Below are 27935 nucleotides of genomic sequence, written 5' to 3' on the forward strand. Positions count from 1 at the left end.
GAGTACCGAAGGCCGTTTTGGAAGGCAGTCGACGACCTACAAAGGCAGAGTTGCTGAGTTTTAGTATGCCAATTTTTGACCCAATCGGGCTAGTTGCTAACTTGACTTTGGTTCCAAAAATCTTATTGCAGAGGCTGTGGCACATCAATATAGGCTGGCATGATGCAATTCCTGATGACGTTTCCGATAAATGGTACGAGTGGTACAAATCGTTAAGAAACCTTAGGTCATTTAATACCCCTAGATGTTACAGTCAGTATCTTAAAGATCCTTCTCCAGTTACACATATTTGTGGACGCTAGCGAGTTAGCCTATGCCGCTGTCGCTTACTTTCGTATATTGCATACTGACGAGACTACCGTTGCTTTTGTCTTAGCAAAATCTCGCTGTAGCCCTTTAAAACCCATGTACATACCCCGACTGGAAATTCAAGCTGCTGTTTTTGGGGACGAGGTTAAGCCGGATAATAATTGAAGGTCACACAGTAAAACCAAAATCAGTGGCCTACTGGTCAGACTCGAAATCTGTGATTCAGTGGATTCGGTCAGATGCTCGTCAATTTGTTAGTAACCGAATTTCGGAGATCCTCCATGCATCTGGTATTACTCAATGGAGATGGGTCCCCGGGTCCCTAAATCCTGCTGATGAAGCAACGAGGCCGCAGTCGTGTAATACGTTCTCAGTACACTCCAGATGGTTGAATGGACCCGCATTCTTAAAGGAAACCGAAGAGCAATGGCCTCATTTCCAGATATTTCTAACAACAACAACGATGCAGAAAAGAAGACAAAGCAGCTATATTCAATCAGTATGGAAGTCAATGTTATAACCTTTACAAAATTTTCAAATTTTTATAAATTTCTAAAAGTTATGACCTGGGTACGATACGCCATGGTAAAGTTCCTTGCGCTAATGAAAAAAATACAAAGCTTTGCAAGGTACAACTGAAAATATCTGGGAATGAAATCTACGAAACAGAGGTATTTTTCGTTCGGCTGATTCAGAAAACAATGTTCAGCGATGAGATAAAATCATTGCAGGAGGGGCTCCAACTTTCAAAGGAATCATAACACAGGCGCCATTATATGTGCGATTCAGGCTAAATACTGGATACCGAGCGTCGGAACTCTTTTAAAATCCGAAAAAAAGGAATGCAAGTTTTGCACGAATTCAGCAGCTATACCGAGACCTCAGCTAATGGGTCAATTTCCAGCTGAACGACTTGAACCTTACGTAAAGACATTCACATACACCGGTCTTGACTACTTCGGACCAGTCATGGTCTCAATTGGTCGACGTCGTGAGAAGAGGTGGGTAGCATTATTTACTTGCCTAACAATAGGAGCTATACACTTAGAGATTGCCAAGGACTTGTCGACCGATGCTGTAATTTTGTGTCTACGAAACTTCGTTAATCGCAGGGGTGTTCTAGTTCGCATACTCAGTGACAGAGGAACGAATTTTGTTGGAGCCAGCAAAGTTGACTGGTTGGATGTCGCAGAAGGTATAGGGGATGAGTGTGCTCGACGTGGCATTGAGTGGGTTTTTAATACACCTGGAGATCCATCGGCTGGCGGTATTTGGGAGCGCATGGTAAGGAGTGTTAAACGTGTGTTGGCATTTTCGCTGAAAGAAGTAGCTCCACAAATTGAAACTTTGCAAAGCTTACTCATCGAAGCTGAGAATCTGATTAACTCTCGCCCGCTTACGCATTTGTCTATCGATAGTAGTGATTCCGATCCACTGACACCCAACCATTACTTTTGGGCTGTCATAGCTACATCCAGACTCCTTCAAGTTCGACTACATTTATTTGTTTAAGGAAGCAATGGCAAACATTACAACAACTGAAACAGACGTTTTGGAGCAGGTGGATTCACGAATATCTGCCTAATCTCACTCGACGCACTAAGTGGTACCATAGGGTCGATCCCATAAAGGTTGGTGATGTGGTTATCAGTTATAGTGACGGTAATCTAGGAGAATGGGGGCGGTGAATGGTGCGGGAAGTATACCCAGCTGCAGACGGTCAAGTCAGGTCAGCACTTATAAAAACTTCAAATGGCATCTTGAAGAGACCAGCGTCAAAGTTGGCAGTACTAGACGTGCGTAGTGAACCTCAGATAACATGCCCTCTTCGGCTCACGGGGGGTGGGATGTCGTAGACTAGCAGCCTTAGCTTAAGAACTTTATACTTTTCATATCTGTTTTACTGCATCCCTATGCAACTCTGTATTTTATTTCAATTTAATTTCAACGGCTTACTTTGGCTTCACTCTTTCACGAACGAATACCGAGGAAGCACGAATAAGTAAGTGAATTAATTTCAATAATACCATCTTATGTACTATAAAATATGCTTTTATAGATATTAAAACTCCAAAATCAAAATTTGTAATCGTAAATTGCTGCCATTTGAATAAGCGAGTTTTTAGTATATTCGTGCATTTTATTATTTGCCGGCGTAATAACACCCATTGTGATACTACGTGGATTTCTCCCCTACTCAAACCAACAGGTCGATTCAGCAAATGTCAGGAATTTCTTACGCTCCAACTTAGCCAGATCACAAACATCGCCAAAGATGGGAGATCCCAGAGATTTCTTCCTCTTGCACCAAAGCGCAGGACAATCGCACAATCGCACAGAAGGAGAATTCTTGTGCGCCTCCCGTCCCATTAAGGCCACAGGAGCTTCCAGGACGATGAAAGCGGAACGGATGTACCCCCTCTTGCAAGTTCGTCAGCCGTTTCATTGTTCGGTACATCCCAGTGTCCAGGCAGCCATACCAGACTGAGGGAAGTTTGCTCAGCGATCTCGTTAAGAGATTTGCGGCACTTCTCTACTGGCCTGGACTTACATGACCGATCCAAGTGCTTTTAGTGCAGAGTGGCTTTTAGAGTAAATAAAAATTTGATTATAGGCATGAACAGCAATTCTCTGGTGACAAACGGCCCCGTTTATAGCAGCCACCTCCACCTGAAAGACGCTGCAACGATAGCGTAGGCTGAAGGATAGTTTCCACCCTAGTTGAGGTGCAAAGACGCCGTTGCCCACCTTTTTATCAAGCTTGGAGCAATCAGTATATATCTGCAGCCTATAACTCAGGTCCGGCGGCTCCTTCAACCAATAATCCCTATCCGGGATAACAACCTCATGCTTCATATCGAAAAATACAGTCGGAGCACAATAGTCTGACGAAGGCGAATCCAAATTCGTAAGGATGGCTGCATGGTCATCCACATTGTCTCTATTGGCAACACATTAAAAAGAGTATCCAGCGATTCCGCAGGTGTGGTGCGCAGAGCACACCCCCACGCAAACTAAAGCACTTCTTTGTACCATCTGGAAAGCTCGTAGGTTTGATTTAGTATCTAAGCTCGTCCACCAGACCAGTATAAAAGGATTAGTTTAACCACAGCAGTTTAGAGCCAACATCTCCTCTACAGCTGTACAGTGCTACTATTGCTTTTCTCACACGCTCCTGAGCGTTTTTTCTCCAGGATAATTTCCTATCCAATATTAATCCTAGGTAGAGTCCCTCAGCGTCGTACCCGCTAGCACCGGCAGTGCAACGAAGGTATCTTATATTTCCTAGTGAACAGAACCATTTCAGTTTTAGCTGAGTTGACCGATAGACCTTTACTCCTGGTCCAGTTCTCCACCAGTTTCAGCTCAGTTTGCATTAGTCCGCTTAGTGTCTGTGCAAACTTCCCGCTAACTAAGAGCACTAGGTCATCTGCATATGCGATAAATTTGCTGCATCCGTCCTTCTCAAGAACAACGAAGATTTCATGAAGTGGAGAAAGTACCCCACCCTGCGGGGTGCTTCTCCGAAAGTGTTTGATCACCATTGAACCTGCCAGGTCGGCATTAACCTTTCTTCGCAACAGTAACTGCTGAACAAGTTTAACTTTCCCCGAATCGGCCCCCAAGCCAATTAGTGCATCAGTTATCACAGAGGGCGTAACGTTGTTGAAAGCCCCCTCAATGTCGAGAAAAGCTATGAGTGTGAATTCCTTGTACGCCATGGATTTCTCGATCTGGAACACAACTGCATGCAAGGCCGTCTCCGTGGACTTCCCTTTCATATACGCATGCTGGGATGTCGATAACTTTCCCTCCAAGGACTCCCTTAGTGTAGAGTCCATTAACCTCTCGAGTGTCTTCAGCTGGAAGGATGTCAGACAAATCGGTCTGAAATATTTAGCGGTCACGTGACAAGTCCTTCCAGCTTTTGGTATGCATGTGACCCTTGAATCGTTCCAACTCCGTGGAATATGCTTAAGAGCACAAACTCCTTTGAAGATGTTATACAACCCCAAAGAACTCAGTTGGATTGTTTGCTGGAGTTACACCGAGCCAACTTATCCAGCCCTGGTGTTTTGAAGCGCTTGAACGACATTATAGCCCATTTGAAATTACCCATAGTAATGAACTTTCCCTCAAACGGATCGCCAGTATGAGTCTCCCTCCAGTTCATTACTTCATCACTATAGCCCGCAAATTGCGTACTCAGGAGCAGGCAAAGGGTGCTCTCTGCAGATTGCATCCATGTCCCATCATATCCTTAGATACTGGGAGCCTCTTTCTAAACTCCTCACTTTTGAAGCTCCTCAGTAGATACGCCAATTGGCATTTTTAGGTTCCTATGCCAGACAGTTTTGAGCGCCACCCCGCCAGAGTCTCAAAGCACCATCCAATTTTTTATCATGGCTCCCAGGCTGCCCGAGATCAGGGTGATGTCCAGAACCTGACGTCTGGTCTTAGTAACAAACGTGGGTACCGAACCCCTATTGCAAATATTAAAATTATAATAAATATCAAAATCAAAAAGTGACTCACCACTTTAGTTCGTGTATCGACTGTACCACGCTTCGTTGTTGTTGTTGTTGTAGCAATGCTCGCCCCACCTAATAGCCGCGACCGATCACAAATTGTCATCAATATCCTCTAACGGGAGTCCAAGGAAACTTGCCGTTTCAACAGGGGTGGACCATAAGGAAAGGGGTGTTAGAGGCGTTGGTTCCACATTACAATTAACGAGATGGTTGGTGTCATGTGGGGACACATTGCAAGCGGGGCATACATTTTGTATGTCGGGATTGATTCTGGATAGGTAAGAGTTTAACCTGTTACAGTATCCAGAACGAAGTTGAGCAAGAGTGACACGCGTTTCCATGGGGAGTATGCGTTCCTTTTCCGCGAGATTTGGATACTTTTCTTTAAATACTGTGTTCACCGGGCAATTCCCGGCATAAAGGTCCGACGCCTGTTTGTGGAGTTCACCAAGGACCTGCTTCTGTTTTTTCACTTCATACGCTGGGTTCTCAAGTGCCGTATTTCCTCAAAATGCTTACGGAGATGACTCCTTAAGCCCCACGCTTCGTAGTATGCATTGGCTTCTCCCGCTAGTAGTAGTGGCTCCTTTGCCTCCCGAGCTATCTTGCAGACTAGCTCCGTCGGAGCCAACTCCTCACGAGGGAAGTAAAGGGACGTTTATTTTTTTTTCTTTTTCTTTCTTTTTTAGTTAATGCGTCAGTTAAACAAATAACGTTTGATCTACCAAAACAACAAATTCAAGGTTGTTATGTTTATTCCAGAGAAATTAAATTAGCTCATATATTCTATTATTTTTCAAAGGAAAATTTAATTGTACCTAACTCCTCCTTTCTATATTTGTACAGTTAATTGTGATGTTAAGTCCGTATAGGTTAAGTGATACGTGTACAATAAGGCCGTAAGCCTTTCAAGCCTATGGGACACCGGTGTTCCAAAAATTGTAATAGACCGCATAGACAAACTCCGACTCGTGCGTACTGAGTTGGCCAAGAACATACAAAAGGCTTTTGAGAAATCAGCTCAACGCTACAACCTCCGAAGCAGAGTAAAACCATTCAGTGTAGGTGAAAATGTATATCGGCGCAATTTCGTTCTGAGCGACAAAGCGAATAAGTTTAACGCCAAGCTAGCACCCGTTTTTGTTAAAGCTACAGTTCTCGCCACAAAAGGAAACTCCATGTATCAATTGCAAGACATACATGGTAAAATAGGGTGGTACCACGGAAAAGATATTAAGGAATGCAAGGGTTAAAACACAAGTTACCGTCAGATAATGTCCTATAAAATAACTAAAAAAGGACAAACCTATATAAATATCTATCTTCATCCCTATTTAGTTATCTCTGTTTCGCATCACGCCACCTTTTTTACTTGTTTTTCCGTGCCTATAAAAGCGTCGGATTTAGACATAGCGGGGTCTTCTCCTGGAAAAAGTTTGTAGTAAAAGTATACTCTCGGGAAAATATTTTTTTAGCGATCGAAAAAGTCATGTCGAAAGTATATTAGTTTGCTAAGTTTTTTTGCTAAAAATTAATAAGATAAAAAAATCGCGTAAAACGTTTCGAACTAAAAATAAATTACAAGGGTGTTCCTGGTTACGGTGTTCCTGATTTGCAGATTTCCTGGTTGCAGTGTTCCTGGTTCCTGAAATGGTTTCAAAATTAAGTGCAAACGAAGATGAGGATCTGTGGTATCCTGAACAGGAATTTCCTGGCTTTGGGTTCTACCCATTTGTGTGAAAATTGTAATCCCACTTAAAACTGTGATTTAGCTTAAAAATTGCATAAATTTTCTTATCTCACTTCAATAACCTAATTTTTGTGCGCATATGCATTGTCGTTTTTAATTATTACATTTTCTTAAAATTTTATTTAATTGATTGCTGAAAAGAGGCAAAAAAAACAAAAAAAAAAAATATATATATATATAAAGAAAAAAAAATGTTCAAATTCTAAAATTATGTACCAAGAGAAAAAATTATATGAGTACATATATAAAATAGATAAAAGAATTGTTAGAAAGAGACAAATGTAAGTGGTATTGGGAGAGTGAAGAGTGGAATCTAAAAATAATAATATAGAAACGAAGTGACATGAAACAAAATCGAATTAAAATAATTTGTGTGCACTAAGCTTAAATTTTCAGCAAATCAGCGGAATCGTCGAAGGCCTTCATCGAGTTCCTGCATCAAATCATGTGAGTTTGCAAAATTGTTATTTATTATCTCCATTACTTGCATTTTGTTTCGCGTTTTGGGTTTTTGTAGTATGTCTCCATACATACTTTGATAAGTAATAGTGCTATCCCGCTCTCATGGTCAGTTGTTAAATGTAAAGCGGATAGAGAGAGCTTACAAAAAAAAAAAGGAAAACCCCAGTATTTTAGTAGATCTGCTTTCATTGCAATTTATCCAATTAAATTTAAATTAAATTAATATTATTTCCAATTGCCATTAACGGGACTATTTTTCAAATGCTTTCCACTTTTCTACTACCGCAGTATAGCAATTTTGTAGATTATTAATTTGAATTATCACATACCTAGTAGGCTTGTTATTCAAAAGTCGTTCTGATTCCATGCCGTTCCTATAGGTGTTCGGACTTAAATATAATATTAAAAATAGTACCTTTTTTTTTCTTTAGTACTAAATTTAGTATGAAATCAAATTCTGATCTTTTTCTTTTTAATTGATAAGTCTTTTATTAAATAAAACATGAATTGTTAAGTTTGTAAGAATAGTCTGAAATTCGTTGTTGTTGTTGCTTTGCTTTGAGACATCTCATTAACATCTGAGAATTCATGGTTGGGTGGGGTAAGAGCGGTAAGTAATTGGTAGAGGAACCGCTAGGCAAAAGGCAAAGTGTTGTGTCACTTTCTAAAAAGGTTAATCGACGGTCCTATTGAGTGATGAGGTAAGAAATTCCTTAACCCTTACGTGTGCGTAAATTTTTTCTTGTTAGGCCTTGGGTTTGTCGTAACTGGTGGTTTGGTCGGCCGTTTGGTCAACGAACCCACATAAGTGGCTGAAGCTCCGGGACAGCTAGCCGCACACGGGCAGACGCCGATCATCTTCTTCGTGCCACCAGGTAAACTTGGTACAACTGCGAAACAATTGTCAACCAAGAGTAAGTATGCTTGTCAAAGGTTCCATAACAGAAAATGGCGCCCAACAGTGTGGGGCCCCAGCGTAGAAGAAAGCCAAAAATAATTTTTAACTTTAATTAGGGGTTTCACAAACCATTGTCCTATACGAATATTGTTTCTCTTCATTCATTTTTATTTTTGTAGTACCGGTTTCATAGCCATTGGTATTTGGAATTTAGTTTGAAACGATGAGATAAATTCACGTCGTACTAACCATACCAGTAGCTTTGACCACATAATTGCAAATAAAACTGACGTTTAATTCGTTATTTCTTTTATTCATCTTGAACTTATTTTGAATTTGGCTATATGCATATTTTAAATACCACTTGAATGTAGAATCTCGTTATTATATGTTTAAAGGATCAAGATTTAGTTCCATCAAATTTTTGTTGCAAGTTGGAATGCGTGTGTTGCACGTACTGCAACAACAAAAATTCTCACACTACATGAAAGTGGAAAAGCACACAAATGTCTTTGGCCATATAACAACAAAACAAACAGCAACAATTGAAGAGTAAGACCATATTTGATTTGAGTTTGCTTTAACAAATTTTTTTTTTTTGAATTTTTTTTCTGTATTTTGAATAAATACACACTCATATACATTTTTAATATCTTTACATATATATATATATATATCTATATACCTTTTTGCAATTTTTTTAATATACGCACAATGCCGTTACGTCAAAGTGATGAGTATGCACCCCCGCCACTAACCCCAAGCCGTTTGTGCACAATTTGCCGCGAAAACTTTACATTGACTTCTAATGCTGTGCGTACTGCCTGCAATCACAAATTCCATCAGTCTTGTCTTTTGAATTGGCTAAGGAACAACACAACTTGTCCTCAGTGTAGAGCACAATGCAATCCCAATAAATTTCGACCAAATCCATACCCTCTTCGTTCACAAGCTAGATCGGTAACTAGTCCCACTGTTCAAGAGCGACAATCTACCTCACTGGCCGCACAACAGCAGAAGCAACCGGCAGAAACTAGTATTGAAACACAAGCTGAAACACAAGCAGCCGCAGGAAATTCGGGTCTTCAACAATCCCAACAGTCACAACAATCACCAGCAAGAACCATGGAACAAAACAACAGAAACAACATATCCGTTACGCCACCAGAAGACACTAGAATCCGAAATATTGTCAGCGCCGTTATCTCCGCGCGACAAACTAATTTATTACAAGATTTCGAAACCCGATTTGCTCAGTTAGAGCAGCGGTTGGATCAATCCGTTAATAACATTGTCTCTAGATTGCAAAACGTAAACTTGCAACCTCCACAAAACAATGATTTACCACCATTAGTTGATTGGCCACAAGATCCACCGGATTTTGTTAATGGCCTTAGTCAACATGGTGGCGCACCTTTAAATATGCATGCACAAGGAAATCCTTAGAGGCATTCTAATGTGGGTTTTCCGCGCAGTAGTAACATATCACACGTCACTAATTCTGGCAAAATTGCCGCCCTTATTTCAAACTGGGATAGCAAATTTGATGGCTCAAATCGTCTATCGGTAGAAAATTTTATTTATAGTACTGGCGTTACAGACGCTCAGTAGATCGTGTTATTTGGCCTAATCTTTGTCAAGCTCTCCGTACCCATTTTGCCGCACACCGTACTGATACGGATATTAAAGAGGCAATACGTATGCGCAAGCAAAATATGTCCGAAACCTTTGATGAATACCGCAATGCTATTTTTAAAATCGCAGAAAACTTGAGCATTCCTATCCCAGAGGTAGAACTTGTAGAAATACTACAGAGAAGGTTAAGACCTCGCTTGAGGCAACAACTTGTATACGTTTCCATTCCTTCGGTAGCTAAATTGCGCGAGTTATGCATTAAACACGAAAGCTTACTTCAAGAAATCGCTAGACAGTCGTCTTCAAGTGATACTGCTTCGTCCACCCCTTATCGAAATACGTCTGGTCGTAAGCAAATTAACGAAGTTGACATTGTAGATGAAATAGAAGGAGATAGCGTCGAAGACGCTATTGAAGTTGATGAGGTGACACGGCATAGGAGCAACAATCAGCTGATGTGCTGGAATTGCCGCAAAGAAGGGCATCGTTACTTCGACTGCTTGGCAGAGCGAACGATATTTTGCTATGGTTGTGGTAGTGTAGGCGTGTACAAACCTACGTGTGTAAAGTGTAAGTCGGGAAACTTGCAAGCGAGCGAGGACTTGAAAACGGTTCCTCGCCAGAAGTAATTAAGCCCAATCTTCAAGAATTTTTATAAATAAGAATTAAGACATTTAGTACCGTAACTAGATCGTTTGAAATTTTACCAAGAGAAACGAAAAGAAATTTTTAATAATATCGAAAAGGGCACACCACCTAAATCACGTTCGGCAATACGGGCAAGTAAATTTTGGAGAAAAGTTAAAGCAGGTAGAAAAGGGCTAACCAATTTAATATGTTCTTTGCAAAAGCATTCGTCAGACCTTCGACCATATGCCGAAATAGAGATTATTAACGAAACTCATCTAGCTTTGCTCTATAGTGGAGCGCAAGTATCTTGTTTAGGCAGCAACTTGGCTGAAAAGATATACGCGGATAAAAATATTAAAACCAACTATTGTTCATCGATACGAACTGCTGATGGCAATGACCAATTTGTATTTGGTAGCTCTTTATTTGAAATTACCTATAAAGGCAAAACATCAGAACTACTTTTTTATATTGTCCCTAGCTTGAAGCAAAATTTGATTTTGGGCGTAGATTTCTGAATCGCATTCCAAATAGCTTCCCATCTGATAAGCCAAATCGATTGTGTAAGCACCTTTAATAATAATACTGATGTTCTAAATAATATGCACACCCTGACAACTGAACAACAAAAACGTTTGCAAATTACAAAATACTTATTTCCGTCATATGCTAAGGAAGGTCTTGGCAAAACCAACCTTATTGAGCACGTAATTGAGTTAGAGCCAAATGTCCGTCCGTTGAAACAACGATACTTTCCTATTTCTCCTGTCATAGAAAAATTAGTTCACAGGGAAATAGATGAAATACTGGAGTTGGGAATAATTGAGGAGTCACCCAACAGTCCATGGTCGAGTCCGGTTGTTTTAGTCCGTAAAGGTGAAAAAGGTCGTCTACGTTTAGATTAACGCAAAGTAAACAGCGTAACTATTAAAGATGCTTACCCCTTACCCCACATAGATGGGATACTCAGTCGCTTACCAAAAGCTGATTTTATATCTTCGCTCGATTTAAGGCGAGCATTTTGGCAAATTCCATTATCGGAAAAATGCAGAGATTTGACTTGTTTTATGGTACCAAACCGTCCTTTGTATAGATACCGCGTAATGCCTTTTGGCTTATGCAATGCCCCTCAGGCCCTATGTTGATTAATGGACCGCGTGATTCCATCGAATTTAAGAGAGAGTGTATTCGTATATCTTGACGATTTACTCATCGTATCAGAAAGTTTTGATGCTCACATGAAGACGATGTCGGAAGTTGCATATTATTTAAGAAACGCGGGCTTAACAATCAATATTGAGAAAAGCAAATTTTGTCTGCGAGAAGTGAAGTACCTAGGGTATATTGGAGGGAGTGGTACACTCCGTACTGACCCGGATAAGATATCTGCGGTTACACATTATCCCCAACCAACCACTATCAAATAATTACGCCGATTTCTTGGCATGGCTGGTTGGTATAGGCGGGTGTATTGAACTTCGCTGCAGTTACTGCACCAATGACAAATTTGCTGAAAAAGGCCAAAGTTTTTAAATGGACTGAAGATGCCCAAACCGCATTTGAGTTGCTTAAAACCCTGTTATCGTCAGCACCAATACTGGCTAATGCTAACTATAGTAAACCTTTTCTTATTCAATGTGACGCTAGCAAACTAGGTGTCGGAGCAGTTTTGGCCCAAGTTAATGACGATGGTATAGAAGTTCCCGTCGCGCGTATTTTTCGCAAAAACTAAATCGGTCACAAAGCAATTACAGCATAACCGAGCTTGAGTGCCTAGCAGCTATTCTTAGCTTGAAAAAATTCAGTGCTTATGTCGAAGGCCAAGATTTCACGATAGTGACTGACCATGCCAGTTTGCAGTGGCTAATGAAGCAAAACGATTTAAGTGGTAGGTTAGCACGCTGGTCACTCAAACTACAGGTTATCGGTTTAAAATTGAGCACCGACGTGGTTCTCAGAATATCGTTCCCGATGCATTGTCGAGGCAAAACTTTGATGAGCTTGGAGGAATTTCTGTCTGTCCAGCAGTCAATTTAGATTCGGAAGCTTTCAACGCCGATGAGTACAATAAATTAAAAAAGAAAATTCAAGAAGCTCAGAGTAGTTTACCAGACCTGCAGGTCAAAGCCGATAAAGTGTATAAGCGAACAGACTACGCGAATGGAAATGAAGAAAGAGAAGTTTTATGTTGGAAACTGTGGATTCCAAAGGAACTAGTCCAGGACACTATCGAAAAGGCCCATTGTCCCCCAAACAAATGCCATGGTGGTATGGCAAAAACGTTAGAACGCCTTCGTTTAATTTCTACTGGCCATCGATGGTAAATGATGTTAAAGGTTTCATTTCTCGCTGTGATATCTGCCAGCAGAGTAAATCTACAAATATAATTCTTCGTCCACCTATGAAAGCAAACCTAAATTCGGTACGTCCATGCCAAAGGTTATGCGTAGATCTTTTAGGTCCTTATTCGCGCTCTAAGCAGGGTAATATTGGCATTTTTATAGTTCTCGACCATTTGACGAAATTTCCATTTATCGAAGCTGTCAAAAAGCTTACTGTCACTCCAATTTGCGACTTTTTAGAAGAACAAATTTTCCCAATTTTTGGTGCACCTGAATGCATTGTATCTGACAACGGAATTCAGTTCAAGTCCGTCCAATTTAAAAATTGTTTATCTTCCAGGGGTATTAAACATTCGTGTACAGCCCGTATAGTCCCCAAGCTAACGCGAGCGAGAGGGTCAATCGCTCCGTTATCGCTGGTATCAGGTCATATCTCCAATTTGATTAAACCAATTGGGACAAAAATCTTCAAATGATAGCTGAAGCACTTCGGTCTTCATTTCACCAAACTATTGGCTGCACGCCATACTATGCGATGTTCGGTCAGCAGATGTTAAGTCATGCAGATGATTATAGTCTGCTGCGTACGCTCGAGTCTTTGGGAGGGGATGTTGTAATAGACCGCATAGACAAACTCCGACTCGTGCGTACTGAGTTGGCCAAGAACATACAAAACGCTTTTGAGAAATCAGCTCAACGCTACAACCTCCGAAGCAGAGTAAAACCATTCAGTGTAGGTGAAAATGTATATCGGCACAATTTCGTTCTGAGCGACAAAGCGAATAAGTTTAACGCCAAGCTAGCACCCGTTTTTGTTAAAGCTACAGTTCTCGCCACAAAAGGAAACTCCATGTATCAATTGCAAGATATACATGTTAAAATAGGGTGGTACCACGGAAAAGATATTAAGGAATGCAAGGGTTAAAACACAAGTTACCGTCAGATAATGTCCTATAAAACAACTAAAAAAGGACAAACCTATATAAATATCTATCTCCATCCCTATTTAGTTATCTCTGTTTCGCATCACGCCACCTTTTTTACTTGTTTTTCCGTGCCTATAAAAGCGTCGGATTTAGACATAGCGGGGTCTTCTCCTGGAAAAAGTTTGTAGTAAAGGTATACTCTCGGTAAAATATTTTTTAGCGATCGAAAAAGTCATGTCGAAAGTATATTAGTTTGCTAAGTTTTTTTGCTAAAAATTAATAAGATAAAAAAATCGCGTAAATCGTTTCGAACTAAAAATAAATTGCAAGGGTGTTCCTGGTTACTGCAGCTGTATGGAGGATGATGAGGTGGAATCACCAAATCACTTTATGCTTGATTGTCCAGCTTTTGCCAGAATTAGGCGAAAGTACTTCGGTCGCGACTCACTTGGATCTCCCGAGGATATATCCAAAGTTGAGATCGGTATCATTCGGAGCTTTATCGTTGCTACCCAACGATTCTCTAAGTAGCTGGATCTAGGTCACCGTTATTTTTGGTGTATGTGGTATCACAACGGACCTTCGTGTTGTCCAAGTGAGCTATCCTTATCAGGGCAGCTACCACCTAACCTATCCTATCCTATCCTGGTTACGGTGTTCCTGATTTGCAGATTTCCTGGTTGTAGTGTTCCTGGTTCCTGAAATGGTTTCAAAATTAAGTGCAAATGAAGATGAGGATCTGTGGTATCCTGATCAGGAATTTCCTGGCTTTGGGTTCTACCCATTTGTGTGAAAATTGTAATCCCACTTAAAACTGTGATTTAGCTTAAAAATTGCATAAATTTTCTTATCTCACTTCTATAACCTAATTTTTGTGCGCATATGCATTGTCGTTTTTAATTATTACATTTTCTTAAAATTTTATTTAATTGGTTGCTGAAAAGAGGCAAAAAAATCAAAAAAAAAAAAAAAATATATATATATATATAAAGAAAAAAAAAATGTTCAAATTCTAAAATTATGTACCAAGAGAAAAAATTATATGAGTACATATATAAAATAGATAAAAGAATTGTTAGAAAGAGACAAATGTAAGTGGTATTGGGAGAGTGAAGAGTGGAATCTAAAAATAATAATATAGAAACGAAGTGACATGAAACAAAATCGAATTAAAATAATTTGTGGGCACTAAGCTTAAATTTTCAGCAAATCAGCGGAATCGTTGAAGGCCTTCATCGAGTTCCTGCATCAAATCATGTGAGTTTGCAAAATTGTTATTTATTATCTCCATTACTTGCATTTTGTTTCGCGTTTTGGGTTTTTGTAGTATGTCTCCATACATACTTTGATAAATAATAGTGCTATCCCGCTCTAATGGTCAGTTGTTAAATGTAAAGCGGATAGAGAGAACTTACAAAAAAAAAAAGGAAAACCCCAGTATTTTAGTAGATCTGCTTTCATTGCAATTTATCCAATTAAATTTAAATTAAATTAATATTATTTCCAATTGCCATTAACGGGACTATTTTTCAAATGCTTTCCACTTTTCTACTACCGCAGTATAGCAATTTTGTAGATTATTAATTTGAATTATCACATACCTAGTAGGCTTGTTATTCAAAAGTCGTTCTGATTCCATGCCGTTCCTATAGGTGTTCGGACTTAAATATAATATTAAAAATAGTACCTTTTTTTTTCTTTAGTACTAAATTTAGTATGAAATCAAATTCTGATCTTTTTCTTTTTAATTGATAAGTCTTTTATTAAATAAAACATGAATTGTTAAGTTTGTAAGAATAGTCTGAAATTCGTTGTTGTTGTTGCTTTACTTTGGGACATCTCATTAACATCTGAGAATTCATGGTTGGGTGGGGTAAGAGCGGTAAGTAATTGGTAGAGGAACCGCTAGGTAAAAAAAAAACAAAGGGTTGTGTCACTTTCTAAAAAGGTTAATCAACGGTCCTATTGAGTGATGAGGTAAGAAATTCCTCAACCCTTACGTGTGCCTAGATTTTTTCTTGTTAGGCCTTGGGTTTGTCGTAACTGGTGGTTTGGTCGGTCGTTTGGTCAACGAACCCACATAAGTGGCTGAAGCTCCGGGACAGCTAGACGCACACGGGCAGACGCCGATCATCTTCTTCGTGCCACCAGGTAAACTTGGTACAACTGCGAAACAATTGTCAACCCAGAGTAAGTATGCTTGTCAAAGGTTCTATAACAAAATATTTCCTTGTATAGCAGAACGCTAGCAATATTTTAATAGTTTTTTCGTTATAAGTCACTTAATCTAACAAGATTCGAGACGGAAGCTACTAGCAAACCACGCCTACTTACAAAGTATGTAGATGACTTATTTGCCATTGTAAAAATGGAAGAAATACCCCTTTAGCAGCTTCTTTAAGATGAGCTTGCCTAGCGTGTTGGTAAAAGTGGTGTGTGCACTGGCATTAATGCGGAAGCTTCAGCCTGGAGAGGGTTCGAAATACTGTTACCGAACAAAGCCATCATCTGTCAGCTTGGGGGCCTAACAAGAACATTAACTTTGCACACTAACGAAAAGCTACCGGAAAGCCTGAGTACCACCAATTATATCTGGAAAACCCCATACCTAGCAGCGCGTATCTTATTTTAGCGGCTGCTCACCTACCCTACCTACCATGGCTTTAAAGCTGTTAATAAAGCCCCAAAAGACCAACCACACCTCTATGGAATCATACCAACACAATTAAATTTACAAATCGATATTTACAAATTTTTGTTACGATTCAGCTCATTATTCATACAGGTTAAAGAAAACTTAAAAGTATGAAGGACTTAATGTATATGGCAATCTAATTGTAAAAATAGGTACAAAGATCTTAATTATACCTGTAACAACTAACTTTTATTTTTCTTGGGTATGGATCAGAAAAAACTTACCTACGTCAACAAAAGGTACATTTAATGAGGTCAACGACCTTGCCACTTACGAGAAATTGAAATGTAAGTAGAAAGATTATGAAACCAAACAAAATTATTCCTCTAATTCTCTTGGTTTTGCAAAATGATTCAAACTCCATAAAGGTGAAGTGTATCCATATTAGGGTGGCCCTTCGTTGTATGGAGGGAAAAAAGTGCTTGGATTCTTTATCTCACCCCTTAAAAATATGCGAATAGCTCAAAAACGAGTATATACAAAGTTTTAGGCTAATCAGAAAAAGATTTAGAGGTGGCGCAAAGGGCTTGAAATCCTGAAAAATCACGACTTTTTACAATTTCAGCCTTCCATATTTCTAAACCCTACGAAAATTTACTGCTTCTCCATACCGCAATAAAATCTGTATTTTCTTACTTTTCTAAAATGGCCACAACCTTTAAAATCGGTTGATCAATAACAGAGTTACAGGGCAAAATATATATTTTATATTTCTTTCGACAAACAAATATGAAAAGTAAATTAAGTCTGTGCAAATGTGTTTATCAGTGAATCGTGGTATTCGGGTAAAAAACGCTCAAATAAACTTTTTTATACACAAATACATATATCCCTTGAAGCCAAACTTGAAGTTTATTTATTTAAAAAAAGTATACATTTCTTTCGAAATGCATGATGCCACAACAAATTTAAGCCTGCACTGCAACTTGTTCTTGCAACAAGCATGTCGAAAGAAATTTAAAAAAAGTATAAGGAAATGAAAATATATATTGTAACGAATTTACTGCAATTCCCCTTATTTGCAATCTTCTGCTAACGGTCGTATCGCTAAACTGTTGAATAAATAACTCCAATATTGAATAATGGATAAATGGCCTTTATTAGAGTACTTCACAATAACACTTATAATTTGTAACTAGCTTGCTTAGTAACCAAACTTACTGATAGCTTAAATGAAACTAATTACTCGCCTCCACTGTTGCCGCCCTTTTATACTGCCCGACCTCCTCGTTGCATATTTCTAGGATTTTCTAATTCCAGAACTTACTAGTTAGTTATAAATTTCTCAGCTGTACAGATGTATAATTTTTATAGCTTCTCTCATACCCCATGCGCTTGTACGTGTGAGCGACACTTCCACAATCGCAATTGCATACCTTTAGGAGCATTTCAGATTGCTCTCAGCTGCGTGTACCTACATATGTGTAGACATAATTATTGAATTATTGATGTGAATTCACGTCACTGGTTAGCATCGGCCTAGAGATGGCAGTACCACTTAGTGCCGCCAACATTCGTAACACTGCCCTCCACCTAAGTCTGATCATCCAGATCAGACAAATCGCTCGATCTAAACGTTGCCAGTCTTTCCAAATGGACCACTTTCATTTTGGTTCGTGGTTTACCGATGGTTTGTATGCGGTACACTACATCGTTGATCCGTTTTACAACTTTGTATGGGCCTTCCCAATTACACTGCAATTGCGGGGACAAACCTTTTTTACGTTGTGGGTTGTATAACAGCACCAAATCTCCTTCCTGAAAACCTTCCGAATTAAGGGCTTTATCGTATCTGGCTTTCATCTTGTCACTCATAATCTTTGTTCGTTGCCTTATCAGATCATGTATTTCTCTTAGCTCTTCTTCCAAATCACCAGTGGATTTCTTAACATTTCTCTGCGCACTGGCATCTATCCCAAACTTCAAATCAGCTGGCAGTCTAAGGTCATTGCCAAAAATTAATTTTGCAGGGCTTTGGCCCGTTGTCTCATGTACTGCTGATCGGTAAGCCATCAAGAATAATGGTATTAGCGAGTCCAGAGTGTCGTCAATTCTTGGCAATGGGTAGCTATCCTTTTTCGTAACGTCATTCAACTTCCGGTAGTCCACGCAAAACCTCATTTTTCCATCCTTCTTCTTTACAAGTACTACCGGTGAGCTCCATGGACTAGCTGATGGTTCGATGACGCCGCTGTTACTCATTTCTATGCTATTCTATGGGGTGCTGGTCTGGTGGAAAGTACTGGACACGGCGAGCACCTCCAAAATGCTAGTGTCAGTGTAACGGACGGCGCTTATCGGTATCAGTGGCGCTATGAGAACAACACCTACCTTGGCACTGAATGTCATGCTGAATATACATCCAGTAGATATTGCGGGAAAGGCAGCCGCGGCCCGGTCGTTGGTCAGGCTTCGTGATATGGGTTATATGCTTTCTGATTTCGGACACTATAGCCTTCTTACTAGTTTCGACTTTGTCCCGGACAGGACGGACTATTGCATGCCGGTCGCCGCTCCCTATACAACCTTCACCCCAGTCATTCCCCCGAGGGAGGAGTGGAGAAGAGGAATTATCTGGGGCATGGGACCGGTTAACTTGTTCACGGATGGGTCGAAGTTGGACGGAAAGGTTGGCGGGGGGGTCTTTTGTCAAGAGCTAAATGTAAGCCGCAAGTTTAAGTTGGCTGATCACTGCAGTGTATTCCAAGCGGAAGTTGCTGCGATTAAGGATGCGGTGGATGAAATGCTGTCCAACGCTACTACGATTAGGGAATTTAACATCTTCTCTGATAGCCAAGCGGCTATAAAGGCCTTGAGCTCAACTACAGTGCGATCGAGGGTGGTCTGGGAGTGCCTGACCTCACTTGCGATTGCATCGAATTATTTTACAATTAAGATTATCTGGGTCCCGGGCCATAGTGATATTCCGGGTAACTGTCAAGCGGATGTCTTAGCCCGAATCGGTACAACTGAACCGGATGAAGATGACTGTAGGGATATCGGGATTCCGCTAGCCACCTGTGGATTGCTCTTCCATAGCTGGGCCTCGAGTCAGCTCAGCAAACGTTGGGCGGACACTACGTCTTGTAGGCTATCAAGATCTTTCTGGCCGAAAGTGGATGGCAGGAGGTCTGCTGAAATAGTTGGGTTCACTAAGGCTCACCTATCAATGGTCATTGGGGTTTTGACAGGGCACTGTCCCATGGGTATCCATGCGGTACGTCTCAATATATTGGAAACTCCATCCTGCTGCAGCTGTAGGGAGAATGATGAGGTGGAATCACCAAATCACTTTATGCTTGACTGCCCAGCTTTTGCCAGAACTAGGCGAAAGTATTTCGGTCGTGACTCACTTGGATCTCACGAGGAGCTATCCAAGGTTGAGATCGGGATCATTCGGAACTTTATCGTTGCTACCCAACGATTCTCTAAGTAGTTATATCTACGTCACCGTTAGTTTAGTTTATTATATGTGGTATCACAACGGACCGTCATGTTGTCCAAGTGAGCTTCCTCTATCAGGGAAGCTACCACCCAACCTAACCTAACCTACTCATTTCTTGTACGATTTGACTCACAACTATTGTTTCGCCAGTGGAACACTACGAGGAGCTTGACGTATCGGCCTCGCGTCTCCAGTGTCAATGTGATGTTTCGCAACATTGGTGCGGCCTGGTTTGGAACCATCCTGGTCAAATATGTTCGCGTACTTTAGGAGCAGTTGTTTTGTCTTACTCTGATAGTCTTCCTCTAGCCCCTGCGTCCATGCCGTGATGCCATTTGAAAGATCAGTATTACTAGAGGAAACGTGTTCCTGGAGCTGTTCACAGTTAATAACTACTTCAGCCTCTTGGCATATTCCCAAAATAGCTCCTTTGGTCAAATTGAAAGGTGACTTGAACTCATTGAGTACTCTTACCGGAATACGTCCATCTTGTTTTGTCATAGCCAGGGTTTTTCCTACAAGTATGTTCAGTGCTGATTTGTTTGCTGCTTCGACAACCCACAATTTGTTTGTCCCACAATCTACATCAACCTTTGCCCAGATGACTGCTTCTGATTTTGGTGGTATTTGCTGACTCTCTTCCACCAGCACTCGTTTACTGCTGTAGCCTCTCTCATAGCCGAAATTAAGTGGCGCATCTCTGTTCTTATATCGCATCGTCTTGCTTTGCATATCGATCTTGATGCCTTGGTTGATTAAGAAGTCCACTCCAATTATGATTTCATCAACAATATCTGCCACTATAAAATTGTGTAGTACCGTGACGTTCCCAATTGCTACTTCACATTCTACTTCTCCAATTACCTGGGTGTTCTCTCCCGTGGCTGTGCATAATCTTGCTCCAAGCAATGGTTTTATCTTTTTGTTGACTAAATCCGCTCGAATGATGGAATGAGATACACCCGTATCTACAGTCAGTAAAAGTTCCTTTCCATCCACATGTCCTCCAACAGTAAGATTGCTCGATCTTCTTCCAATATGCGAGATAGAGATTACGGGGCATTCAATTGCGGGAGCCAGCTGTCGCCCCTTGCGGCTGACTCGATTTAGTTTAACGATTTAGTGGTGTTGGATATTTGCTCATCTCCTTCTGCTCTGCGTTTACGACCACCCACATTGTTGGAACTGTTAGGGTTGGTGTTGCAATAACGCGCAATATGCCCTGGCTTTCCACACTTAAAGCATTTGACTGCATCATTATTCTTCTGCTGCGTACCCTTCAATACTTCCAAAATTGCGTCTACCCAGTCTGGCCTTTCCACTTCCACGCGATGGGCTTTTTACGCTGGCTTACTCAAAAGTGAGGCTGTTTCCTGAGTCAGTGCATGCGATACCGTTTCAGCAAATGTTAGTTTTGGATTCGCATATGTAGCCTGCTTCGTTTCCACATCTCGTATGCCATTTATGAAGCTCTGGATTTTTGCCCTTTCAGTGTATTCCACGGGTGCGTCTGCATTTGCAAGTTGAGCCAATCTTTCAACATCTGAAGCAAACTCCTGCAATGTCTCATTTGCTTTTTGGTAGCGGTTTTGCTACTCTATTTGGTGTATCTGATTCCTGTGTTCGCTTCCATATCGGCTCTCTAGAGCGCTCATCAATGTTTCGTAGTTGCTTCGCTCTCCCTCAGGAATAGTCTGTAGGATTTCAACAGCAGATCCTTTCAATGCCACGAATAGTGTCGCAACTTCATCTTCAGCACTCCAGTTGTTCACTGCTGCGATCTTCTCAAACTGAATCTTAAACACCTGGAAAGGAACAGAACCGTCAAAAGATGGTGTTTTTACCTTTGGATTACTCGCTGAAACAGCTGGGCGATTTAGTTGTAACTATTTTCCAGTAAATACTAGGAAGGACGTTCAGTTATTTCGGCGATTTCAAGAAAATTGCAAAAACATCGGCAAAAATAGTTTTAGAGATTTGCTACAAAATAACGAATTGAAATTACTTTTAAGCGATAGCAAAGATACTATTTTAAAAAACACTCTAAAGAATAGTTGAATAGTTGTACCATGAAGAAAAAGATTGTGGAAAAAATCAAAAGCATAGACAACTGCGACAAGAAAACAGAAAATTTAAAGAGGTTACACTTAAGGCCCAGTGAAATTAATAAATTCATAGAAAAAGAACTACACGATTTTGTAACAGGAAATACAATTGATTTTTTTGGTCGGATTGGGATATCATCTCAATTTCTGGAGGTAGATCCACTATACTGGGGGGATACAGGAACCTATAAAAAAGCTAAGGATACTGTTATTAAAGTAGTTAACGACACAGCACAACGGGGAGTAAAGCTTATTGAAGAATATAATAAAATACTTACAAATGCCGAACAAGAAAAACAATATTTTTTACAAGTTGTAACTGATTACAAAACACAATTTGAATCACATATTAAATCATCCTTAATTAGATCCTAGGAAATAATATCATATTATATACGTGTCAGCTAAAGTTTCACCAGATATATGTATATGTTTTAAAAATGTATTTTCAAAAAAATGTATAATAAAAACATTTGAAACAAACTCACTACACATCCTTGAAGTAACGACACCGTGTTTCAGGCATAATTTATTTATAACGTTATTATTATTAGACCAATTTTTGTTGTTTTAGATTTATTTGAAAGTCGAAATATCTCTGGAGTTTAATAATAACACGATAAATTACGCGTCGCCCATAACAAATGAAGTAGGGTTCACCAAATTTAAGAAATTGTAAAAATTCGTCATTTTTCAGGACTTCAAGGTCTTTGCGCCACCTCTAACCCTTTTTCGATTGACCTAAAGCTTTGTATATTCTAGTTTTTAGGCTATTCGCATATTTCTAGGGGGTGAGATCGAGAATCGGAGCACTTTGGAAAATAAGCGCCACCCTAATCCATACGAAGGTAAGTAAAGAAAAATTATGCGATCAACAAAAAAAGCTTGCATCCATTTGCATATACGTACATACATAATTTGGTTATGTGTGTAAGTACAGTCAAGTATGTTCTCTATCGTTGCATTTATGTATACAAAGTAGGTTGGTGGATAAAATGGAATAAGTGAACTTACTTACACATTTTTCAGTTTGGTTCGTTTACTCCAACGCTGTCCCACGAATCGAAGAAGGCCTTCCTTACTTTGTACGTAGCTGCTGGTATACGTTCATATGCTTAAAGATTATGATCAATTTTATCCAACCAAATTGACTTTAGTAGTTATGTGGGGTTATTTCTATGGCCACTACTGTATATATGGATTGCGAAGGTCGCATAAAAGGGGTTAAAGATTAACCGCCGCCGATGGGTTTTTGGTTTCCTCGATTTTTTCTCAAAAGAGCGATCAGAAAATTAATAAAACGGGTGACGATTTACAACATTTTGTGGAACTAGGTCAGTTCTAACAGCTGATCAGGTGGTATTTGGTTTTATGTTAATGTACATCGACTAGCTCTGTTGTTAATATACAGGATGGCTGATGAATTTTGCTACATTAAGAAACTCAAATAATTTTTTTTCAGTGTATGGAATTCATTTTTCTTTTATTTATGTTAAAGCTCATTCAATTTTATTAAATATAGCTTAATTAGTTTTATACATAATGGACTTTAAATGCCCCCCCTGCTCGTTGATGCATATGCGGCATCTTACCAAAAAGTTGTTCATTACTGCTTGGAGAGTTGAGACAGGAATAGCCGCAATTGTTTCTCGAATGGATTGCCTTAGTTCATTCAAATTTGTTGGTTTTGCTTTGTAGACTTCCTGTTTGCAATAACCCCACAAGAAAAAGTCAGGTGCAGTAAGGTCAGGCGACCTGGGTGGCCAACGGAATGTGGAGTTTCTGGATATCAGCTTATTGGGAAATTTTCGTCGCAATTCTTTCACAACAGGTCGGGCTATGTGAGGAGCTGCACCATCTTGCTGAAACCACACAGAGTTGAAAGAAATTCTCATTCGGCGTAATTCTGGATAGAAAAATTCTCTCTTTCTTCGAAGAAGTAGGGCCCGATAATGCAGCGTGATGAAACTGCACTCCACACTGTGACACGAAGTGGATGCAATTCCGTCTCATGGAGTATCTGTGGGTTGGAAGCACTCCATATTCGACAATTTTGTTTGTTTATGTTGCCGTTTAAATCGAAATGGGTCTCGTCAGACATGAAAAGACAGTTCAACATGTTTCCATCCTCTTCCACCATTTGAAGCATCTTCTGGCAAAATTCCAAGCGAATCGGCAAGTCTGCAGCATTCAGTTTGTTGGCCATTTGAATTTTATATGGGAATAAGTCCAAATCTTTGTGCATAATTGACTGTAATGACTGTCTGCTTACACCCATTTGAGCAGATAAACTTCTTGTCGAAACACGTGGATTGTTTTGTATGGCAGCAGCTACAGCAGCGATTGTTTCCTCCGTTCGAACTGAAGGGTTTCGATGGTAAGGTCTTCTGTTGACTGCCCCATGCTCGGCAAAATTGTTTACAAGTCTCATTATGGTCCATCTGCTCGGAGACTTGCCGCCAAACGTGCGCCTATACTCTCTTTGAACCGAAACTACGGACTCCAGTGCGTGATAGCGGCGGACAATCCAAATTCTTGTTTCAGTGTCCCAGTTATCCATTTTTGTTAAACGTAAAAGTCAATCTGCAAAATAAAAAAAAAATTTACCAGATTCATTAAATAGAAAAAAAGTTATTAAATTTTTTTTTTGGTAGCGGCTTTCATTAGCCACCCGGTACAATAACATAGTTACAATAAAATGATCCTAATGTTCATGGTTCAAAGGTAAGTATAACGATTTGACAAAAGGCGAGTATTGAGTAATTAGTTAGACGTTATTACAAATTCAATTAACATTACATTATTGAGGTATGTATGAACCTGGGAAGATGGTTCTATTGTAATTTCTTCAAAAAAATTCGTTTTATTAGGATGTTCTTCTTCTTCCCTTCTTTGGTAGTGGTATAATTATTTGAAGTGAAGTTAAGTATTAATTAATATTTTCTTACTCTATTTAAAATGTTGCATGTGGGTAAGTATTAAGCTAAAATAGTGAAAGTAGGTATTATGGCAAATTCATTTCTTGGTTGTTGTTTGTTTTCTATAAGTATTTAGACCAAAAGGTAAATCTAAAGGTACGTATAAATGCATGTTTTCAGGAGACGAAAGGTAAGTTTAGTAGTGAGTATTAATTGAAGATGTTCATTGTAGGTTAGGGTACGGTAAGTATGCGCCTGTACCTACACATCCACCTGGAATCAAAATCTTTTTTTTTTTACATTATAATGCAGGTCTTCTAAATCTAGTCTCTAGTGATTCCGGATCTGAAGTGGAAACCCGCCTTTTCCACTATCGGGTAAAACCGCGCAGATTATAAATTTAACTTTTACATGTTTATGGTGTCCAATTGTAAAGGTTAAAACACTCTTAAAAATTCATAAGCAAAAATGGTTGTGAGTGAAATTTTGTCGGATCTGTGTAGGTCGAGAGGTTATGGTTATGCTGGCTTCAGGAGTACCACCGCAGCAACACCAGCTTCACATTTATGTTTGCAGACCACTGTTCGATAGGTGCACGACCGCCAAATCTCTGCAGGAATTGTTATGCCGGTAACTGGATGTGGTGCCTATGAGGCTAGGACTTTTTGAAGTCAGGCGTATTATTTCGATTAGTTAAAACACACTAAAACTTTATAGAACCGCACTTTAACTTTTAACTAGAGTTGATTGATGTGTTCGTCAAGGAAGTTCTTCAGGAAAAGAACGCTCATAAGCCCTGATATGAGCTCGACTCCATATGGTACTTATGCAAAATAGATTATCGAAACATTTTGTTAACAGTGACAGACTGACGGAAGTTGCATTTAGACTAGTGTTAGATAGTACAGGGTGTAGCAAAATCATCAAAAATTGCATAGTCTGTCCGTCTGTCACTTGGTCATTTTTCCCTACCACTCACCTTCACCTTACCTGGCCACGCTCAAGCGCAGCACCAACACCAAAAAGTTAAATTTAGGCCTGCATTATTAAAATTTCACGATTTCATCCATACATTATACAATTTATTCATAATTTAATCTGACTTAGAGCTATACCCTAAAGCTATCTAATTCATTGCCTGAAAACAAATGATATTTGTAAGGATAAAAGCCCGCTTAAGATTTACTTTCAAGAGGAAGCAAAACAAAATGTTAACATACGATATTAATTAATTTCGATTCAATTCAATTCAAAACAATGGTTTGTAAAGGCAAACAAAAAAAGTAAAAAGGAAAACTAGAAGTGAGGTTCCTTATACTAGTAGAAAAAAAATTTTAATGAACCACCCTAATATGTTATCTTACTAACTACTATCTTAAAATCTACAGATATAAAATTCAAACAAAATAAAATAAGAGGGCGAACAAAAAAATTCAAGTACCCTAATCCCTGACCTACCGCAACCACTCAAGTAAACATAAGATCAATTATGTACAAAGTAAAAGTAGGTCATCAAAGTTAAAGAATTTATGTGTATATGAAAACAAGAGGTATGAATGTAAGTACAAATGTACGTTTGTGACGTTTTTCATGCATGTACATATGTTCGTTGCAATCTGTTTTTATTTTTCTGCTCTATTTTTGCAAGAGCAGGAATCTGTGCTAACACATGTACATACAACTAAACAGGTGTATGTTGATAAATTTTAACATTTCACTCAAAACACTCACCAAGTTACTCTTCTTATCCAACGGCGCCGCTGCAGTTGAGTAGCTGAAACAAAAAACTCAAACATGCATATGTAGATATAATCACGCTCAAACACTGATAACGATCGATCGCTTACGATCCTGGATGTGAGCATATTAATAGTAACAAGGTTATAGCCGTGCTGACAATATAAAAAAAAGTGGGTAAAAAAAATCGAAAGAAAAAACATATGAAAAAGATTCAAACGATTTTTCAGGTGCTTAAAATCTAGCTCCTGAGGCTAAATGTGCGGAAGCCAGGGGTAAGTTTGTCGGAAGCGTTCCGGCAAATAAGTATGTATGTGCGATCTGTGCAAACCAAATTAATAAAATAAGTTCAAAATTGCATAATTTCGACTTAGTCCAAAAAAAAAAGGTGTGCGGAAGTGGACTTGTGGGCAGAGCACACCGATAAAGATCGGTGTACTCAGAACCTAGTAACTTGCCGCAACAAAAGAAACAAAGGAATATTACAAATAAATGTCACAGATAGGGAGAATTGCAAATGAAAAACTAATTAAAGAAATTTCAAAAAGTGTAAAGTGAAATGGAAAATTAATCAATAATATAATAAAAAAAGGCAAGTGAAGTATTAATTAGACCTTGGCAAAAAGGTTTCCTGGCAAAATTTTCAAATTAGCAACCCCCAGCCCTTAGATTTTCCCCAATATTTTCCTACCAAAACTTATGTCAAAAAAAATTTTACAAGAGTAAGTATACTAAAAAAAAAAGGTATGTGAGAAAATACAAAAGTATAGCGTGTTGGGAACAACAAACAAAAAAAAATTTTAAATTCAATTTCGAGGATTTTTCCTGCTGCTGCCGTGGTGGTTTGTTTTTGTTGTCGGAAGTGATCTCCGCCGATACCGCTTTTATGCTTCTTTAAATGTTAGCTTCTTATCCGTGTGATGCTGATAAAAATTACTTCGTTGAGCTGGTTGGTGGATGAAGATAGTGTTGTTATAGTTGTTGTGGTGGTGGCAATGTATTGCCGGTATCAAAATATGTGGTTGCTGTTGGCGTTGCGCCGCCAATAAATATCTGTGTTGTGCTAGGTGTTGTGTCGTCTGTGAAAAAACCTATGTGTAGTTGTTGTATGCGTGATGTGCCGTCGGAAAAATTTTGCTGTCAAAATTTGTTGCGGTTGTTGCTTATGTTTCCTATGACACCTTTCATTTGTTGCAATACCAATTAAGTGTGGCCGCAGGTGGGAATTGTAATTGCCAATAGAAAAAAGGAGTTGTACTTGTAACTGGCGTTGCGCCGTCGATGAACAAATATATGTTTGTTGTTGGGCACGATGCCACCAATTTGGCCTTTAGGCGGCTGACCGAAATTTTCAATTCTCTGCCCCGTGGGTTCTTTCCAAAAGTGCCCGGGAACTTCTGCTGCTGTCCTGAGTCGGGAACCACTGGTTGTTGGGTGAACTCCTTGGCCTTCCTGCGTTTTTATGCTTTACGTTTCGCGAAAAACTTTTCGGCGCGCACTCACTGCATAAAACTCTTGGATTTTAAGCGATCAAAGCCGCGCACTAAAAAC

At 39.5% G+C, this 27935-nt stretch overlaps 1 protein-coding gene across 18 annotated transcripts in view; it reads left to right on the forward strand.

The window, feature by feature from the left end:
- The window catches only part of Pdfr (Pigment-dispersing factor receptor), a 456607-nt gene that overhangs the window by 75684 nt on the left and 352988 nt on the right, over positions 1-27935 (forward strand). The window contains exon 4 of one of the 18 annotated variants that reach the window (XM_067779499.1): positions 6460-16466. The exons of 16 other annotated variants lie outside the window; for them this stretch is intronic. The gene's annotated coding sequence lies outside the window, so the exon portion shown is untranslated. Of the gene's footprint in view, positions 1-4707; positions 16467-27935 lie in introns of those variants that run through there. One more of the 18 variants, XM_067779501.1, reaches the window with a different exon arrangement.

This window comes from Eurosta solidaginis, chromosome 4, assembly GCF_040869045.1.
Source record: "Eurosta solidaginis isolate ZX-2024a chromosome 4, ASM4086904v1, whole genome shotgun sequence".
Taxonomy (NCBI): domain Eukaryota; kingdom Metazoa; phylum Arthropoda; class Insecta; order Diptera; family Tephritidae; genus Eurosta; species Eurosta solidaginis.